The 22,625-nt window shown below is 34.2% G+C and overlaps 1 pseudogene across 1 annotated transcript in view; it reads left to right on the forward strand.

Moving 5' to 3' along the window:
• LOC309631154 (small ribosomal subunit protein uS17m pseudogene) overlaps nt 1-22,625 on the forward strand; it is a 541,273-nt pseudogene that overhangs the window by 25,825 nt on the left and 492,823 nt on the right. The window contains exon 1 of the transcript XR_014249528.1: nt 1-21,454. This exon is cut by the window's left edge and continues 25,825 nt beyond it. The product of XR_014249528.1 is annotated as a small ribosomal subunit protein uS17m pseudogene (transcript). The remainder of the gene's footprint in view (nt 21,455-22,625) is intronic.

Here is a 22,625-nt window from a genome sequence, read left to right on the forward strand (position 1 = left end):
AGACCCCACTCAGCAGATTTTGTGGGTGGATTTGAGGTTACATGAAAAGGAGTACAGAGAGTAGGGAATTATAGACAATTCTAATACCATTTACCATGTCTATCAGTGTATATATGCACAATGTTTATCAACTCCATATTTTTCACTGTAGTCCAATTTAGAACCTGCTAAACACACAGTTTTGAGCAAAAATATTCCCTTGTTTTGATTAGTTTGATTCACTTGGTTTCCTTTATAAACACTCTATCAGTCAGGTGTGATGCAATTATAAACTGCTCCCAAATTCCATTGGCTTATAACATGTGTTTCCTACTCACTTCACACATGATGGTTGTCTAGTGCTCCATGGGTCTTCCTATATCAGACACATGCTGAGGGAGCGTCTGCCATTTGTGGTATAATATTCTTATGGCAGAGAAAAAAAGGCAAGGGAGCTGGCAGAAATGTGTGATGGCTCTTAAAGCTTCTGCTTAGATGCGTGCATGTTACATCTGCTCACATTACATTGGCCAAACCATATTACATGGCCAAACCCAGCATTGCTGTCGTAGGGATGTGCCCCCCTCTCATTGACAGGGTATAGCACGTCACCTGGTGGTGGATAAATTTGTATAATCCTTTTACAGGATAGGGTGGAAGCAAGAAATTGAGCACAACAATACAACTTACCACAAAATACTATAGTGACTCAAGATGTACACTAAAAATGTTCAACTCTTTATTCCAGTGGTTTTCGAAATATTGCATCAATCCCTGAGGTGTCAATCTTGGACATGTGGTGATGTCAAGAGAAATTGAGAGGGGCTAGGTTCTGGATGCCACTCTCTCCCCCACAACCATAGTAGCTCTGCTTTTACCTGTTCTATGTATCAGAGACTTGTGTAAGATTTATTTTGGGGGAAAAACTACTAGAATTTTTTTTTTTTTTTACTTTCGGAAAAATATTTAAAATCGTTTTCTTTGCTTGACAATCAAGATTTTCTTTCATAAAATGCCAATCTGGTTTTCAAAATTTGTCTTCCCTATCCCCTTCCATTCACTTTACACTTCCACCTAAACTAACTATTCATATTTTTTATATAGCACCCTTTTTTTCTTCCTTGACTTTCTTTCACATAGACTATACCCTCTTTTAACATAACCCTTTCATTCCACCATCAATGCTTTGCAATCCTATCTATAATTTACTAAGGCTGCCATTACAAAGTACCACAGACTAGAGGACTTAAACAACAGAAATGTATTGTCTCACAGTCCTGGAGGTTAGAAGTCTGAGATCAAGGTGACGGCAGAGTTGATATCTTCTAAGGCCTCTCTCCTTTTCTTGTGGATGGCCATCTTTGTCTTTCTCCAGTATCTTCACATGGTCTTCCCTCTGTGTGTATCTGTGGCCTAATATTCTCCTCATATAAAGACACTAGTCGTACTGGATTAGGGCCTGTCCGCATGACCCCATTTTACTTTAGTTATCTCTTTAAAGGCCCTATCTCCAAATGCCATCATTTTCTTTTCAAAATTTAGAAAAAAATTTATTGAGATATAATTGGCATGTAGCATTGCATAAGCTGAAGGTGTACAATGTATTGATTTGGTGCATTTATATATTGCAATATGATTCCATCTCATAGCATGGTTAACACCTTTGTCACTTCCCATACTTTTCATATCTATTTTTTGTGGTGAGAACAATTAAGGTCTAGTCTCTTAGCAACTTTGAAGTTTATAATTCAGTATTGTTGACCATAATCAATACACTGTGCATTAGATCTTCAGGATTTATTTATCTACTCGTTGCAAATACTGTCACATTCTGAGGCACTGGGGGTTAGGGTTTCAGCATGTGAATTGTGGGGCGGGACACAATTCAGCCATAACACTATCTTTCAAATTTTGATGAAGATACCAGCTCAACTCTTGTTGAAAATACTAATTCAAATCTTGTTGAATTTTGGAAAAATAATAGATTCATCATAAGTTTATTGCATAAAATAGGAGAAAGATAGGTAATATTTTTAATACCTTTTGCTAGCTAATTAATTACCTCAAACAGGTAATCTTCATCAATCACGTAAGATTTCACTCTGTGATTGGGCTCCTGTCTCTCTTTTAGCTCAATGACCATGTTGCTGAAGAGGCCTTTTCTGGCCACAGCTAAGATGCTTACCTGATTGCTCCCTCACATTTCACTTCACTTATAATAATGTGTCCTTTTCTTTTATTTCTTGCTTTACTTGTTTACTGTATTTCTCCATCACTCTATTTTAAATATCAACCGGTCAAAGGGCTTGTGTGCCTCATACACCAACCATAGAGTCAACTCCTCCAAGGCAGTGCGGGGCACATTGTAGGGATTTAATGACTCTCTCTTGAGGGAGTAAATGGAGGGGAAGTAGCGTCAGATATCAAAAAGTGAGACAGTAGGCAAATAAGCAAAAATTGGGCTATCAAAGGAACAATTCAACAGTGCAGATAATTCAATAATTCATAATAAATTCTAATTATCAATGTAATAGAAAACAGTATTTGGGGGAACAATAATGTTTTTTTTTCAAAAGGTCATTGAACAATCACTAAGCTGGTAGGGAGCTGATTATAATTTAAATAGGATAATTAGGAATGAGGTACCACATGGTCTATAAACATTTTCACATCCATGAGAAAAAAATAACAAAAATAATGTCTACTTTCCATATATAACTGTAATTAGACATTAAAGTTTTTTCTCTATTTATTTAAAGTATATGTTCACCCTCCAAAAGAGTTTTTTGAATATAATGACAATATATAAATATATTATCATTAGGTGTACTTATCTAAATGTATCCTTGTCTCTATATGTACACACAGATGTCATTATAAGTATCATTAAAATAATACACTGTCCATTCTATAAGTCTAAAAAATAGGGGTATCACAGTAAAGTTTTGGGAAGAAAACTCATGCTTTTAATCCCATATCCTTTTCATGAATCTAGCTCATTGATGCAAAATATTAAACCATTGAACAAGAAAATAGATTCTATGCAAGAAATAGTTTCTTTGGAGGTAGGAAATTTGTAGTACTGAAGACTAGATTGTCTGAGGATAAATTCAAAATAACCACTGAAGAAATAACATGAGGATTTAATTCTTTCCCAAGGGAAATTGTAAAGAACAAATGATTTAATGCTAACCTAAAAGCTAATGAGCATTAACTGTGGAATAAAAATTTCTAAAAGCTTATTGTACATGTAATCTTTCAGCTGTTTTCCTTTATCAAAATAGCTGCTGAAATTGGAAGGGGATTTGTATATATCTTTACATTCTGCTTCAAATATTTTTTGTTGGTTGTAAAGAATTTTGCAAACTATGTGTGTGAATGTCTTTTTGAATTGCTACATTGACACAAACCTCCCTTTTCTTTTCTTTCTGGGTTTGATAAAATAAATCTCCAATAAAAACAAACATGAACTTAGCAACAGGTGAAAGGCAAAGGCAAGTGTCATTTCAACAATATAAATACCTTATTTCTTTCTATTTAAACATCCTATATGTGGTTTTTGCTCTTTTCTCCCTTCTAGTTCACATATTCAGGTGATAGAAGTAAATGTTATCATAGTTTCAAAAAGCAAATTAAATTATTTGACTAAATTTGAAATTTAAGTTTCAGTAAAGTGACAATAATTATTCTCTTACTCCATGCCCTTGTTTGGCACTGTTCAAATGATTTAGAAGCTTTTTCAAATTTATGTGCAATATATGCCAGTAGGTGGTGGTAGTATTTTCCACAAGACTACAATGCTATTAGTAAATAACCCCCAAAATAGAGATCATTTTTCTGATCGTCAGATATTCCTAGAGCAATGTAGAGACTTCAGAGATTATCTTTCCCAAGTTGTACTACCAGATTCTGTTTAAAAGCAAAACTAGGCATTTTAACTAGTGTATCAGATTTTTGGAGGTGAAGGGGGAAGCCTCTAATAAATTTGGGAGGCTACGGATTTAATTCCACAACATTAACCATTACATTTTTCTTTCTAACAGATGCCAGCCATTAAATTGAAAAATTGAAATTGAAGATATAAAAAGTGGGGTATGCGTATCCATCTAGTGAGTGATTTTAACCAGATTTTCTCCTTCATCATGGCTCATTTGCATTGTTAATACTCTGAAAAAGACAGCTTTTGTGGACTCTGCTGCGTTTGTTGCTCCTACAATGTAATGCTATTCAAAGAGTCTGATTGTGTATTCAGATATCACATACATATTGCCCTGGGTCTGGGATTTCCTGTTACTCTGAATGATAAAGATTCTTTCCTATTTAAAGTACAATTCACCCATTGTGTCTACATATATGAAAGGGCACCTCTGTGGGATATACATAAGCAGGGGAAGAGATGGAGAACTGAGGGGATGCAGTAATTTGGCAGATTATTGGGGGAGAAAAGGTACTTTTAGGAAGAGGGACAAGAGAGGTGAACACTAGAGATCATCCCATAAAGGAACCAACTTCAGTTTGAGAAGGGTTGGTTTGGAAAGTGATCTAGAATTTATGACCTTCTGAACTGCATTTTTAAAGAGTTTTTCTGACCTTAATTTAATCCAGTTTTCAGGAATCTAAAATACCCCTTCCAGTTCTCTGTCCAATTTTATTTTTAGAAATCAGGAACTGGAAGAACGTACAGAGAATGATTCACATTTAGAAAGCCAAGATCTCTTTAAATTTGGATATGAAGATAGGAGGACAATAGTTTAGAACCATGCTTCTCTCCAAGTCTGGCCCTGGGATTGGCAGCTTTGGCATCACCTCGGAGCTTGTCAGAAAGGCAGAATCTCAGGCCCTGCCTCCCCCCAGATCTACTAAATCAGAATCTGCACTTTCACAGGATCCCATGGGGATTTGTATTCGCACCAAAGTTTGAGAAGCACTGATTTAGAAGATTCCTAGTTAATGAAACTACTTATTTTTTTCATAGGGTGGAGAAAGCAAAGCTTTGGGTAGTCTTTGTATACATTTCAGAGTCTTAACAGAATATCGCATCTAGAGCAGGAACTTCAGTCACTCAAGGTCTTGATTTTCCTATCTTAACTCTATTTGTGGATTCTTTTATACTGTAATAAAGGATTAAAAATAAAAACTGAACAGATGGCCAAACAGAAGAAAAAAAATCAGAAGGGTGCTACAATTTTAGGGATGACTGAATCTTAAATATCATTTAGTTCCTCAGTTCCCCTGTATAGGCAGCCAGTGGCAATGTCCTTACATATTATGCTTCCATCAGGACTTGGTGACTAAAGCATCTTGAAAAGCTTTGCACATAAAAACTGGTGTTGCAGCTCTTTTGAAGCCAAGAGGAAAAAAAAAAAAAGCACCAATATTTTGGAAATGTCTGTTAAGGGCAGCAGAATGGAAGCAGAATGAAGCTTGTGAGCACCAGTTAGTTTTCAATTGTTCTACAAGGTTTCCTGTTAAAATGAGTCTGGAAGTGTTTGAAATATATTAGAAGCATTTTAAAATAAATTAGTCAGTTATTACTGTTCGAAATGCCCATCTTTTTTTAAAAAGTGAAAATAACCCATTGTTATTGTATCCATTCCCAATCATAAACCTTTTGAGCAAAAGAAATTCAATAATGATTGTATTCCAGTTTCAATACCCTACATGACATGAGTGCCTCCCCACAATTATGCTAAATAGAGATTAACACAATTTTAAAAGTTATGGAATTTATATAGTTCATTAATTCATAATTACTCATTAGCAATAAAGCTTAATCCAAAACTATTTAGCCTAAGGTATCAAAAGAGATTTTAACAATAAATTGGATCACAGTATTATAAAGTATATTCTAGGACCCAGTGTGAGACATTCCAGGTAGAGTAGATATGCAAATAGTCGCCTGTTGCCTTCATTTTGGCCAGAATATTTGCAGTGACATCCAATTCTGATTCCAGTTTTACATTCATCCACCTTCAATGGCAGAGAGCTACTTTTTAAAATGGATTTGAGACTTTGGGAGTGCTTCAATCAGTTATTTTACTAAGGGAAAAAAATTATTGCTAATCAAAAGAGTCATTAGTACTGGCTGTTGTAACTACAGGCTCTTCCTTACGGGTTTCTTCAGTTGTCACCAGCATAGGGCTGGTGCCAACACCAGCCCAGACAATCTCTCCTGCTTCCCCTACAGTGAATCTTTGCAAGTAGTCTGTCTATGAAGAAACCCTTCTGTAGATATCAAATTTTGAATATGGTATGAGTTTCACTTTGAGACCCTGACAGATTCAGGAGTATATAAAAGTAATTTAAAATTTAAATATATATATATATTTAAACCAAAGGAATCGAGCTGTTTGTCAACTAGCTTGTTAGTAGCAGACCTGTATAGAAACACCATGATTTATAATACTCTTTCTCTCTATATCAAGTGGGAGATTAGATGCAGAAATAATCAGTTCCTGGACATTTTTCCCCCTCAGTGCATTCAAAGAACATCAGTCTGTGTATTTGGAGGTTATACCCTGCCCCAGGTCTCTTTCCTCTAAAAGGTATTCAATGGTCCAAAGCCAGACCAGGCACACTGTCCCCCTGAAATAAGGAAGCACAGTTTTCCTTACTATTATCACCTTAAATTTGACTTAAATGTAGTTCATGAAACACATTCAGTACCAACCAGTGACTTTTCATGACTCTGCACCTTTTCCTACTTTTTAAAGGTATGCTATAGACATAAAGGAAAGAGAAGGTGAGATCAGGTTACTTTCACAAAAGCACACGTGATATCATTGATGAAATATTATTCAGACCACCAGTTTTTACTTTAATATAATTGTTTTTATATGCCATGTCATAAGCCCTTCAATAAACTAAACGTGGGATTAAAAAAATCAATTGTCTACATGAGGTATCTGCTCATCTAATACATATACACACATAAATACATATATATTTACATACATATTACCTACATTCACACATGTATATGTTCATTCTGTCATCCATCATGCATTTATTGAGATACGTTACACCCCTACACTAAGTTCTCTATGTTGATGTGGGCAGCAAACCTCCATTTACAAAAGCCTGGAAAGTCAGACATAACAATGTGCCTTTGGAAACTAGAGCAGGAGGAAGAGTGTATTAGGTCCTAAGTAAACACTTGATGGTTAGTTCAGCAAAATTACTACTAGTGAGCTTGCCCAGAAGCACTGCTTATCAATCCAACATTTTATCTTCATTATTTCCCATCTTAAATTCATGTTGGTGTTCAAGACGACTTTCTTTAAATGTAAATATCCAGAGAGATGATTAAACTTCATCAGCTAACACTTCTCAGGATTCTGTAACCACAAGGTAAGGAGAACCTATGGTGATACAGTACCAGATAATGCCACAGACAGGGGACAGAGTTGGTAGGAAATGAAGGTAAACAACCACTAAGTCAAACTTGATTTTTCTCATAGGATAGCCTGGGCCCAGGGCTGTGAACATTTTCCACCCTATTTGGAAGTTTTCTTGAAAACCCTCCTTACATGATGTGATGCTCACTTTAAACTTCTGACTTGATAAAAATAGTATCCTTCCTCTGTTTTTTAATCTCACACTGAGGAGGTAACCTGCACTTCAGGGCTAGTCGCAGGGGTGTCCTCTCTAGGCAGAGTGAGTGGGGTCTGTCCCTGAACCCCTGGAGCAGGAATTGGCATCTGCAAAGGAAGTGGAGGAGGCCTGGGGGTGGAATCACAAGATCGTGAGTCAGGTAGGCAGGCATGAAAAGTCACTGTGCAGGAAACAAAAAAGTCATAGAACTGGGTGTTTGTGCAGCATGCTGTGTGGGAGTAGGAGAAAAGGATCTTTTTTCTGGGTCAGGAACCAAATTGAACACGTTTGCAAAGACCAGTTAAGTCATCTGACGTCAAGAAGTTGCTGCTGCTTTTGGGGCCCAGTTGCCTTTCCACACACGGTTTAACTTATACTCTGTTTTTGGGTGGAGAAATAATAAACTAGGGTTGAACAAAAAATTTCCTCTTCCTCTCTATCTGCCCATGTTGACTCAGTTCTCAGCCCTTGCCCCTTTGGATGAACTAACTACGTTTTCTTTCCTTTTCCACTTTTGTTTTTCTCCTAAAAGAAGAAGGTGTTGATCTTAATGGAAGAATGTTACATCAAGATCACAGATTCAGAGAATAATTAAAAGGTGTCTTAACTAATCATCCCTGTGTCTGGGGAGGTATCCATCAATGGTCTCATTCTGAGATTTGAGAATGCAGTTTATTTTTCCAGAATTATGCAAGCATGTGAGAATTAGTGATTATACACTATGGTCATTTAAACATTTTCTTTCTTCCACAATAGAGTTATATTTGCTTAAACCAGAAAACGTGATGTTGACAAAAAACAAAACAAAACAAATTTCACTTGTGTGAAGCAAAGACATTTTATTAATAACAATCATTTGAGTGTACTATGTGTATTTTTTTAGTTTTTATTTTTGATTCACTTCGATATCATGTGGCCATAAGTATAAGGACTCCTTAAAAACCATGTCTAAAATATGTTTTTCTCCTCGGTTATAAAAGTTCTGAATTCTGATTATGGACATTTGAAAAATATAAAAAGAAAAAAAAAAAAGAATAGCCCCAAATCCTACTCCTGAAAAAAAAGTCACTATTGGGTGATAGTTTGATTTATTTTTTTCAGGTTTTTTTTTTTAAATTTTATATATCTATGTAACTGTTTAAACCCAAAGCACATTATTGTATATGTAAAATTTTATTAGGCTATATTCTAATTTAACTGTTTTTACATAACTTTTTTTCCATTTTAGCATATTTTTAGTTGAGTTCATAGTATTCTATTATGGAGCCCTATGCATGAGCCTGAATACAACCAGTCACAACATTTATAAATGAGCATTCAGTTTTCCCAATGGTTTAACTACTATAAATAATGCTGCAATAAACACGTTCATGGTGAATCTTTGGATTTCTGACAATTTTTTAAGATAAATTTCTGGAAGTAGAATTAATGTGATACACAAATTTAGGCATAACAATTTTTACATTTTTAATCAATTTTTCCAACTATTTCTACCTTTCCATAAAGTTTATGAAAATTTATATGCCTATCAGTAGTTTAGGAGAGGTCTTTCCCAGAAAAATACATTTTTGTTTAAAAAATGTATTTGATTTAAGAGTATTGGATTGCTGACGAGAATAATTTTTGAAATAATACATTGGTTAACTCTCTTATTTTGTGAATCTCATTTATTTTGATCAATATTTTAGTGGAGAGTGGTCTTTTTTATTGGACTCAACAAGCTTTTTATAAACTGAGAGTAACACCACAGGTCTATTATATAATTTGTAAAATTTTCCTTAGTTTTTGTTTACTTTAGAATTTTAATATATTACTATATAAAACTTTAATATATTACATTTAGAAATTCCATTTAATGTTATAGTTTCTTAGCTTCTCATTTGTGAATTCCTCCATTGTTCAGAAATTTAGAAAGATTCTACATATCACTGATTCCACATTCATCTAAAATGCTTCTATTTAATGTTTTAAATTAACATTTTAAGCAGCAGGGAAATAATTTTAACATTGGATAAAGACAAATGTTTCTTATCTAGAAACATTAAACTGATGTTTCAGCATCATTTAGTAAGAATTCTTGCTAGAAACTATTGAATCATGATGTCAGTTCAATAATACTCCAAATTCTTTTTTTTAAAAATTTTTTTCTGAGTTACAAATCTGATATTTTTGTCTGTTTATTGGTTTTACAGCAATCCACACTTTTAAGTATGAAAGCTGAATAATACATTTTAATATTTTATAGCTCAAGTGTCCACCAACCCTTTTTTTTTTAGAAGTGTCATGTGTGGCTTATCCCACTTAATTACAGTGTGCATTTTTTGTTTACAGAGCATCTACTTAGCCTTTTTGTTTTAAATTAGGTTTTTTTTTTAGATTTTTCTTTATTTTGGGGGGTTGATATATTCTACTATGAACAAATGTGTAACTAATACAAATTTCAAGACTAAACTTTAGAAATACACGTCAGTGAAGTTACGTGCCCATTGTCACTCAACAAGCCAGTAAATTATAGATCTGGAATCAGACCTCATGTTATTACAAATTTCCAGCCTGATGCTTAACCCACTGAAACTCCTAGCTGTATTGTTTATAGGCTGAAAAAAGGCCCGCTGTGGGACTCCTGGCTCACAAGGAGCTTTTTCCTACATGCTGTGGAAAACCTCCCTATTGGCTTGCAATAATTTCTTAAAGCCTCCATCCCAGAGAGAGAAGGAGCTCAGGACAATACACTTACCATGCCATCTTATCTTTGTGAATTAGAAAATAAAATAATGTTTGAAATCTCTATTTCTATTGTTATAGAAATAATCTCTCTGGGGATATGTTGGGGTTGAAAAGGGCAGGTTCCTGGAATGTTATGGGGGCCTAATGATATGTCTGTGATATAAAGCAGTTTCTGATATTTTCCAAATGGATTATTGTTCATGTTTAAGTGATTACAGCAGTGATTTAAGCCAAACTAAATATTCTCTTTCCATGGTTTACTTCAACTCACTCTAATCCCTCTTCAGACGAACTTGTCCAATTTTGATTTTTATTTTCTCGTGTGGGTATTTGATCATGTGGGCAAAATTTACGGGGTGAAAAAAGTGTGAAAATTGAACAAAACAAACCCCCCAAAACCCCAATAACATGTGGTTGGTAGGCGGTGGAGGACAGGAATGATTGCAAGTGTTCTAAGAGAAAAATGACACATTGACTAGGCATCAGAAATCATTTCTTGCCAATAAAAATTTCTGAAACTGTGGAATCATCTCTAAAAGAAATGATTGAAACCTCTTGTCTGAGCCACTTACAACTGCACTTAATAAAGCTTTTGAAAACTCTATACTGTTAGTAAGAGATGATGACCTAATAAGTCCAGTTCATTGATTCTATGATAATCTTGGCAAAACCTACTCATGGAATAACTTCATAATCAAATCTAAGATACCCTGCAAGCACTATATAAATTTATTTCTCCAATTTTTAGATGACTATTTAGATACATTCTTGTATTCATAAAAATACTTTTTTTTCCCCTCACAAAAGAATGTGTTCATCTATTACGGGGTAAAGAAGCGATTTGAAAAATAAAATACAAACACAAAACAGTGATTTATCAAAATATAATATCCAACAGCCCTGATGCTTGTTTCTAGCTGTTGGTGTGGTTATCTCAAGACCAAAGAACTATGTTAGAGAACCAGTTATTATTTTATCAAAATGAAAATGAAGAAGGAGGAAGAAAACATTCCAAGCTGACAATCTGCATGTCACATTTCAAAGTGATGTGATTTAAAACAGCTTATCTATTAAGCTCTCAAATTAGACTTTACAAGCAAATAACCAATTCTACCTTGGCTTTAGCATTGCCTCTGGCACATTTATAGTATGAATATCTGAACAAAACTATAAGAGTTTCCCTTCTGGTGCCTGGAAAACTTATTAACTATTTCATATTCAAGGATGTTCAAACTTTTAAACTTTTCCTAATGTGAAAAGTTAGTGCTAACGCTTGATACTGGTCTGATTGACTGAACCTTGTGTAGTTACTACAAAAGGCTAAATTGGCAGCTCTCTCCTTTTACCAAATATTGATTCCCTTTCTATATCCTTTCATGTTCTAAATTAACCTGGGGATTTCCACCTTGACTTCTTTACTTGCAATGAGAAATGACATGCAGGAACTTTCCTGTTAACTTAGCATGTGGGACAGAATTTGGTTTCTGTAATGGTAAGCACAGAGCCCTGTAGAGAGCTTCTAAGCGGTGAGAGGAAAGGAAATTGGAAGGAAGAACTGAAGATATTTTTCTCCTATGAATTAACACAAATACAGATTTATAGCCTACACATGTGTTTTGTTTTTACTGATGGTTGTAACTAGGGACACCTGTAAGACAGAGCCAAAGGGGAAGAATTAAAAATAAATGGAAGAAAAACGCAATAATCTGCATTTCAGAGCTTGATTTGAAGCCTGGTATGTGAGACTCTAAAATTCCCCTTTCCTGGAAAATGTTTTATCATTTAGCTTATGTAATTTAGCATACCATATGAAGCCTGAAATATGACAACATTTTTTTAAAAAAGATTCTTTCAGTATTTCCAACAGAAATGTTGAGCTAAGTGTAGAATTTGTGGGATCAGTTAGCTTATAAATAATGATCCTTTATGCTGGCATTGGGAAATCCCTGTTCCCACAGCTAGTTCAATAAAGCAATTAATATCAATAAATGCTGAAGAAAGCAAATCTCTATTCACTTTTGTCTGGATTAGTTAACATGAGAAAAATCCTATCCCTATCCTGGAGTATTTAACCTTCTCAGAGGAAGACATTCTAATGAAAGGTAAATAAAGTATGTGTTTGACATATGCTCCTCTTGTACTGTGCTGTCTGCTTACTATAAGATGGTTGACCTTTCTGCCCTCTCTAGAAAGTTCAATGTGGTTTTCTATTTAGATTAGGCTCTTGTAAAAACTTGTGTTGTCAATACACCTTAGCATTTTCTTCTACTATCCCTAAATTTACTTGTTATTTGGATGAATTTCATTAAAAGAAACACAACTTCCATAATTCAGATATAATGTTTCTTTTCTACTGCATAATGCTTATGCATTTCATGTAGAATAGCTCACGTGTACTTCGAATTCACATAGGATATTCGAGAGAAAGAGTGACATGGCATGTTTTAGTGAACGTCTTAAAAAGAATCTACACAGTGGAAAAAAAAATGCTTTGTCAAGGTGATGGTGAAGTTTCATTGACCACATTGATAGAGATTTGCGCATTCAGACTTTCACAGATCAGCATTCAGTAAACCAATGTCACGGAACAGCCCTGAACTTTCATTACATTTGGCTAGATTATTTAAGATTTCACACATGAGCAGCAAAAAGCTTAGAAGAAATTATCCTGTAGTGTCCAAGAAATGTGGTAATAAGGTAAGAGTTGAAATGCGTTGTTGGCATAAGGAACCCATGGTTCCTGCTCTATATATAACACACCCAGTTTCGTCAGAGTTGGCTAAGTGCACTCTTTCTGACAGTATGGTGATAACATACTGCAAGAGTTGAAGTTGCCAATTCTTCCACCTTCATTCTACTAGCAAAGAATTTTAAAACAAAATTTCAATATTGCTACAATACCACACCCCTCTGCTAGTTTCCCCAAACTGACAAACCCACTCTGACTGTTTATAAATTTGAGAAAGGAGCGATAGCTAACCTTAAATATACTTAAGCTAACCTTAAAAATACTTAACTAAATGAATGTGTGTGTATTTGTTAGTTTTATATATGCCAAAGTTACATACAGTTAAAATTTGTGGTGAGGTGCCTATTACTAAGTCATAAGCAGGTGATAGTTTAATTTTGAAATGGAGTAGTCATCTCAAATCAGTGCCTTAAAATTCAAAAACATAAACACAGGCAACATTATTATTCTCATTACAATAGGTTAAAAAAATTGTCATCTTGTCCATGGGAACTGAATAAACAAGAAGGCAAAATTTCTTATAGTAATTACATTTAAAAGTTACATTATAGTAAATGGAGTGACGGGGCTTTTTGTTTTTTGTTTTTTGTGTTTTTTTTAAGAAGCTGAAGATTTACTTCTGCCATGTTAAATGAATATACTTTATGTGGTGAAAAAATATCAAGAGGAAACCACACTGTATGGAAAATGAAAGGTCCATTAGCATTTTCATTTTTCAACTTTCACATTAGTGGATTCTTTTAAGATTTTTGTGTTTAATCCCATTAAAAAGTATACTTTAAATTTTTTAATATGTAAATTAAGCTATGTTCAAAAGTGGATGTATTCTTGATGTTTAATGCATTAAAGTACAAAATGTATTATTTAAACATTTAATTTTCAGATAATCGTAAATTCACATGCAGTTTGAGAAATAATGTGGTGAGATTCCATGTACCATTTACCCAGTTTTCTTCAATGGGAAAAACTTGTATAACTACAAAACAATATCACGTGCAGAATATTTACATTGATACAATGCACTGATCATTTTCAGATAGTCTCAGTTTTACTTGTACCTATTTGTGGGTGTGTTTGGGGGGGATATTTAGTTCTACACAACTTTGTCACATTTATAAGTTCATGTATCCACCAGCAAGGTCAACGTACTGAAGAGTTCCATCACGACAGTCATCCCTCGCATTGCCCTTCTATAATAATACTCACTTCTTTCTCTCACTCTCACCCCATTCCTAACCCCTGACAACCACTTATCTGTCCTCCATTTCTAAAATTTTGTCATTTCAAAAATATTATATTAATGGAATCATATAGGATGTAAACGTTGGTATTGGATTTTTTTTTTTCACTCAGCAGAATTCGCTGGAGAGTCATCCAAGCTGTTGTGTGTATCAACAGTTTGTTTCTTTTTATTGTTGAGTAGTAGTCCATGATATGGATGGACTACAGTTTGTTTAGCCATTCAACTGTTGAAGTTCATCTGTTTGGTTTTTTTGTTCCCCCCACTCCAGTTTTGGCTGTTATGCTGTGTCTAGAGATTTTCCTCTTGTCTTTTTTTAATTGTATTTTTGTATGTGTATGATTCCATTATATTCAGGTAGCATATTTTATATTAGTTTCATTCTTTTAAGTGTGTTGAGGCTTGCTGTATTGCCTAGGATATGGATACTTGAAAAAATGTATATTCTATTGTTGTTGGGTAAAGTGAGATAGATAGATGTCAATTAGATCCTGTTGGTTGGTTGTATTGTTTAGATCTTTTATATCCATGCTGACTTTCTGTGTAACAGTTCATATCAGTTGCTGAGAGAAGAATTTTTAAGTCTCCAACTACAATTGAGAATTTGTCTATTTCTCTTTTCAGGTCTATCAGATTTTGGTTTATGTATATTGAGACTCCCTTGCATACACGTTTAAATCATTATGTTTTCCTGGTAGCTTGATCCTTTTATCACTTTATAATGCCCCTCTTTGTCTCTAGTGATTTTCTTTGCTCTGAAGTCTACTTTATGTGATAGTAATACAGTTACTCCTGCTTTTTAAAAAAAAATTTTTTTTGCATTGTTATACCTTTCCTCATCCTTTTATTTTCAACCTACATATGTTTCCAAATTTGAGATGAGTTTCTTTTTAGCAGTGTATAATTTGGTCATATTTTCTTATTTACTCACTGATTTCTGTCTTTTAAATAGTGTGCTTAGACTATTTGCATTTAAGGTTATTATTGATATGTTAGAGCTTAAGTCTACCATTTTATTATATGTTTTCTGTTTGTTTCCTTGTTTCTTGTTTTTTGTTTCCTTGTTTCTTGGTTTGTTTTTCTTGCCTCCCTGTGGGATACTTGAGTATTTTTTTAGGGTTCCATTTAGATTTATTTATTGAGTATACCTCTTTAAGTAGTTTTCTTAGTGGGTGCTCTAACTATTACAATATACATATGGGACTTACCACAGTCTATTGGTATCAACATTTTACTGCTTTCAGTGAATTGTTGAAATCTTACTTTCATTTATGTCTCTTTACTTTCCCCACTTTTAAATGTGATCATCTTTAGTATCAGATGGTATTAGAATTTTTATTCAATCATCAAATATGATGTATTGATATAAAACCATAGGAAGAAGAATAGCCTATTGTATGTAACTGTATTTTGACTCTTTTTGTTCTTCGTTCTTCCTGATACTGCAAAATTCTTTTATCATTTCCTTTATGTTTGAAGAAATTCTTTCAGCCATTTTTAAGGGTAGGTCTTCTAATTACAAATTCTTTTAGTTTGCTTTGTCTGAGACTGTCTTTCTTTCCCCATCCTAAAGGATAGTTTCTCTAGATACAGAATTTTTAGTTGACAAGTACTTTTCTTTCAGTATTTGAATACAGTAATGTGCTACTTTGTCTTGACCTTTAAGTTTTCAAGTGAGAAATCTGCTATAATTTTGAAATGGCATTTCCTCATAGGTAATGTGGTTTTTCTCTCAGGCTACTTAAAATTTTTTTTGTCTTTAATTTTCAGAAGTTTAATTATGGTGGTCTTGCTGTAGATATCTTTGGATTTATCCTATTTGGAATTTTCTTAGCCTCTTGAATCTGTAGATTTATGTCTCTCACCAAATCTGGGTCATTTTCAGCATTATTTCTTCAACTACTTCATCAGCCCCACTCTCTCTCCTCTCCTTCTGGGTCTCTGATGATACAAATGTTGGACCTTATGTTATTGTGCCACAAGTCTCTGAGACTATTTTATGATATTTTCACTCTACTGTTAAACACATTAAGTAAAATGTTTATTTAGGTTACTGTATGTTTAAGTTATTTAATTTTTATTTGATTATTTTTTATAACTATTTCTTTCCTGAGATTTTTAATTTTTTCCTTTGTTTTAAGAGAGTCTGACACTGCTTGTTGACACATTTTTATAATAGCTGCTTTAAAATCTTTGTCAGATAATTCCAACATTTTGTTCATCTTGGTTTTCTGGCACCAGTTCATTGTCTTTCCTCATTTAAGTTGTGATTTTCCTGGTTCCTGGTGTAATGTATGATTTTTTTTTAAAAATTTCATTCAACAGATTGTTTTTTATGTGTTAATTCATTTTATTTATTTATTTTTAGTTGAAGTATAGTTGCTGTACAATATTATATGTTACAGGTGTACAATATAGTGCTTCACAATTTTTAAAGGTTATACTCCATTTACAGTTATTATAAAATGTTGGCTATATTCCCCGTGTTATATAATGTATCCTTGTAACTTATTTTATACCTAATAGTTTGTACCTCTTACTCCCCTACCCCTATGTTGTCCCTCTTCCCTTCCCTCTCCCCTCTGGTAATGACTAGTTTGTTCTCTATATCTGTGAATCTGTTTCTTTTTGTTTTATTCACTAGCTTGTTGTATTTTTTAGATTCCATAGATAAGTGACTTTTGTATGTGTCTCGGACATTTTAGCTATCGCTTTAAGATACTATGGGTCTTGTTTAAACATTCTATTTTACCAGGCAGTCATCTTTTTAGGTTTAGCACACAGATTCTGCTCTATGTTTGTGAACTATGGTTCAAAGGGAAATTTAATTTACAGGTGATATTTTGGTCAACCTGGTTTATCTGTTGTGACTGAGACCTCCCACTGGTCCCTCCTCACGCAGCCTAAGGGGGTTGAAGAAGTTCCCAAGTTTTGGCTGCCATGTGTCTCTTGCTGGGGGAAGTGATTCTATAATCTGCAGAGACAAAAATATTTCCCATAGCAAGCCACTTCTTGGGGAAGGTACATCTTGCTGGTGTCACCCAGCCACATGGTGTTTTTTAGTAGTGAAGGGGAGTTTTAGGTCCAGGGGAGAAGGAGAGCATTGTCATCAGGGTTCCTGATCAATCTACCTTGCTTGTGTTGCTTGAATGGTTGACAGGACAATTCAGAGTAGAAATGAACCTACCTAGGCCACCTTCTGTTGTTAGGCTGGTGGTTAGGAAATGAGGTGATGTGGTCATCTTATTCTTCGAATGGTGGGTTATAAGATGCCCTGCCACTATGTTATTCCTTTAGTCCTAGAGTCTCTAGTCAGTTTTTCTTCTTTCCACCTTTCAGTCCTCCTTTGGTTGCCTGTTGCATTATTTCCAGGGTTTATAGTGATATTTAGTGGAGAGGAGGAGGGAAAGATGAGTCTACTTAATCTTGTCTAGATGGGATGTGTCACAATGTATTTTAACCTTTAAAAGACAATTTTTTTTCCAGAAAGTTGATAAAAAACATATTCCAACAGGATATATGTGAATGATACAAATAAAGGAAATAAGGAATGAGAGGTTGGAGAGATAAGAATAGGTCTGATGCTAAGTATGCAAAACACTAATTGAAAACAATATTTCAGTGTCACAGGCAATTTAATACTATAAGTAAAAAAGAGCCCACATATTTTATACATAAGGAAAAAAAAGAATTAGAAACTGGATATTTTGACCAGTGTCAAGATAATAGTAACGTACTATTTGTGTTAGTTTTAAATCTTTAAAAGCATGGTCAAAATAAACTAAAAGGAGTTAACAATAGTGCAATAAAATTTTTGGATTATGTAATTGTTGAAATTGTTGCACAGCTTCAAATGATTATTTTAAATTTTTGATTCAAAAATTCAATAGACCAAGAATAGAATAGGCAACATTGAAGAAAAAATAAAATTAGACAATATGTATGAATCACATATGAAGTTATAATAAATCTAGAGAAACTGAAACAAATGTGTTATAAAATATACAAATTAAACAAAATAGAGGGGTCACTTACATACAGTCAATTGTTATATGATGAAGGTAGTATTGCAATCTAGGTAGAGAAAATCTTCAATAAATAGTGTTGGGTCAATTGTATATTCAAGTAGAAAAAAAAAAAAGAAAAGAAATTTGTCCTATACTTCACAGCATATTCAAAGACCAACTTCAGATGGATCAAATCTAAAATTGAAAGGTAATTCACTGAAGATAACATAAGAGAAGGCCTTCATGAACTTGAGGCAGGAAAAGATTTGTTAAGCAGAACAAAAAAACACTAACCGTAAAGGAAAAGATTTGCAATTTGGATCATATTAAAATGTAAAACTTCTGTTCATTATAAGACAACATTAAGAGCGTAAAAGACAAGTCATAGAGTGGGAGAGGAACTTTGCAATGCATGTATACAGCAGTGGACTCTTACCAAGAGTATATAAAGGACTCTTACAAATTAGCATTAAAAGGACAGACAGCCCAATAGAAAATTTGTCAAAAGACTTGAATACTACTTTACCAAACTACAAATTATAACTACAAATTAGTTCTTTCACTTTGTAAAAATATTTGAGAGTACCTATTAAAGTGAGCATACACATAATCCTGTAACCAGCAATGTGCACGTACTTACACCAAACTATACAGAGAAGAATATTCATAGCAGCTTTGTTCATTACACATAAAAACAGGAAACAATCCAAATGCCCATCAACTTACAAGTATGCAAGTAACCTACAGTGTATTTATATACTAAAATATCATAGAGCCAAAAATGTTTTTTAAAATGACTGTCACAAAAACAGACATAATATCAAGCAAAAGAAGGAAGACATTAAAAATTACACACTCTTTGATTACGGTTGTTTAAGGTTAAAATATATATATAAATAAACAATAAAATATATATAAAAGGAACAGGCATATTTTTCAAATTGAAAGTTTGTGGCAACTCTGTGTTAAGCAAGTATATATATTGGCACCATTTTTTCAACAGCATTAGTTTTTAATAGGTATGTATATTGTTTTTTTAGACACAATGCTTTTGCATACTTAATAGGCTACAATATGGTATAAGCATAACTTTTATATGCACTGGGAAGCCAAAAATTCATGTGAATATCACTTTATTGTGATATTCCCTTTATTGTGGTCTGGAACCTGCAATATCTCTCTGTAAGTGATTCGAAACTAGAGGATGTGGATTTGAGGCAGGATTCCTCTGCTTAATCATGATAAAATATAACAGGTCACCTAACAATTCAGCATCAATTTTCTCATCTGTAAATGTAAATTAAAACACCTTCCTCAATCAGAATCATGTGGATAGTAGTATAGTTTTTCCTTGGTATCTGTGGGAGATCGGTTCTAGGACCTCCTAGGATACCAAAATCTGAGGAATCTCAAGTCTCTTATATAAAATGATATAGTACAATGGGTTCCACATCTGTCGATATGGAAGACAAACTGTATTTTAAGGTGACTTAGAAAATGTTATAAGTTTAAAAGTGTTACAACTTGAACAAATGCAGTTTAAGAGAGGTATTTCATGTTACCGAAACATTATCATGTTGTGCTTGAGAATACTTTAAAAAGTAAGAAGAATGTCAAGTATTCTGGAAAGGATATTTAGGAGGTAAAATGGAGAAGGTGTAATTGACCAATCTTTTGAGCATTTCAATCCAGTTTATACTGTTGAGCATAGGATATTTCACTTGGAGGACCATTTCATAGTTCTGCTACATCAATTTTTTCCTAAAACAGAGAACATTGTATACAATTCGGTTCCCTTGCCTCCTGACTCTTCTTATACATGTCCCAGAGAATTTCTGTCTGCCCAGATGCCCCACCTTCTAACTCAGTATTGTCCTTACTGCTTCCCTTGCCCTCCTCCTCCCTTCACGGCAATTATGAAATCTTTTTCCTACCTCCTAATCTTTCACAAGTCATCCACTTCTTTGCCTCCGTCTTATCACTACCTAATTCAGACTGCCATCATCTCTCTTCTATTTTTATACAATAAACTCTTGACTGATGTTCCAGCATCTAGGAAAGTCTCCATACTGTCGCCAAAGTCAACAGGCAAAAACACAGATCTGATCCCTGCCATATAAAAATTCTTCCATTGGCTGGGAAATGTCCTAAGGGGGAATACACATTCTTGAACATAACATAATTATCTTTTAGTATTAGACCCGTGTTGTCTACTTTTAGATCTGATTCTCACAGTCCTGCTGGTCCATTTATTTGCCCTTTGACAAGAATTTTTTCTCAGACACACTAAATCACATATATTCTTGGATAAAACAATGATATTTCAATTAGGAGCTTTGTTATATGTTTCCTCTGCCCAGACCCCTTCCTACTGCCCTCCATTCTCTCCTTTATCCCTTCAAAAACTTTGATTCGTTCTCAGATTAGACATCACAACCAGGAAGCCTCCAGGCAAAGCTGAGTATGGAGACTCTCTTATGTGCTCTCATAGCAACTAAACCTCTCATCAAACTGTCTCGGGATTGAGATTTAAGGACCAGGATCACATCCCACTCATTGTATCTGCAGTATCTGTGAGAGTGCCAAGTATTTAGTAGGCATTTGATGACAATGTCTTGAATAAATAAATGACAAAATAGGTATCAAATTTCCTTTGCAGAGTCTGTTTGAAATTCTGCCACTTTTTACTCCACAGATAGGGTTAGTGGGCTTTCAGCAGGGTGGAGATGTAATGGGAAGGAAAACTCAGAACTCACCAGAGAGGAATGATAGCATGGGAGAGATCATAGGAAAGGTGGGAGAGGGGATGTCTGTGAATGGTTGGATGAGAAATCTAACCTTCTCAGGCACTCAAAGTAAAACAAGGTCCTATGCCCTTACTGAACTGCATAGAGTTGTGAATGTTTTTGAAAATAAACTGAGTAGAATTTCAGAAAGGAGACATTAATATAAGGCTTCCAAGAATAAGGAGTGTCCTGTGGAGATTGGGAGTTTTCGAGATTATTGCGTAACTATCAGGAAGGTGAATTACAATCACACTGAAACCCAAGTAGAAAGACTTGATGTGTCTGTAGTCACAACAAAGGAGGTAAAAGACACTAAAAAGTCCAGAAATTTAGCAGCACATGGATAAAAAATAAGTCAAGGAGGAGTTAGCTAGTTTACTGTATTAAGGTTGAATATTGATTTTTTAATTAAAATTTTATTTTTAAATATTTTTAAAGTTCTTTTTATGTTGTAACTATAAGGTGAATACATGACTATATTATTTCATGTAAGAAATTATTTGCAGGATAAAACATATTGTACCAATCAGGATTAAATTTGTTGCAATAACAAATTATTCTAACCTTTCAGTGGCTTCTATATTGACTGTTGATTTATGCTACAGGTCTATTGTGGATCAGCGGGGAATCTGTATCATTCCTATTTACACAGGTACCCAGACTACAAATACTCTGTCTTGACATGATCTTCCATGGTCATCATGTCAGAGAGAAATCATGTACTGGTTCTTGGTTTTCCCAAGAAACGACCAATGTCACTGCCACTCATATTTCACTGGCTAGAGCCCAGCATGTGGTCACATCCGACTTCAAAAGTCATGGAGAAGTGAGATCTTACCAAACGCCTGCACAGAGAATCAAGTAGAATATTTTTTAACAATTCTAGTAATAGCTTTGAATGGGTCACAGCAAGTTGAATAGTGAAAACTCTTATTCTGGGTCCTCTAGTCTAATCCAGGAAGGTAGTACAGAGCAGCAAATTCAGTCTCTGAGAAATGGAATGAGAGGCTGATGTGAAATAACCAGCAATTGGCAGAACTACAGCTGGATTTCAGTTTCTGACTCTTCCTTTCATATTGTTTAATTGTACAACCTACTGCTTCTACTTTCACATATTTAACAAGGAATCTGTGAAATCCATATTCTTATGGCAGTCTGTAATATGCTGTCCTTTATTTTGTTTCCCCTAATACTCCCCTCATCCTCAAACCATCAGAAAAAAGGCATGGATTAAAGGCTACCTTGTATATCAAGCCACCTTGATTTCATATGTATACTGTTATCATTATATTTAAGAGAATTTTGGTGATCTTTAGTGAATTTTTTGCTGCCTTTTTTTTAATCAGTATTAAAGAAAACAGCATCTTCTTGCCTTGGAAACAAATCCCCTCAAACTGTTTAGTTGAGATGGACCAAACTTATGACAAGTAAACACTTTTCTAAAAAAGTGATTCATAAGAACAATCAAATAAATCATGTTTGACTCATATTTTGCTTTATCGAGGGAGTGGAACTTTAGCATCAACCCAAGACTGTTACTATGA

The sequence above is a fragment of the Balaenoptera borealis genome, assembly GCF_965194805.1.
Source record: "Balaenoptera borealis genome assembly, chromosome: 6".
Classification (NCBI taxonomy): domain Eukaryota; kingdom Metazoa; phylum Chordata; class Mammalia; order Artiodactyla; family Balaenopteridae; genus Balaenoptera; species Balaenoptera borealis.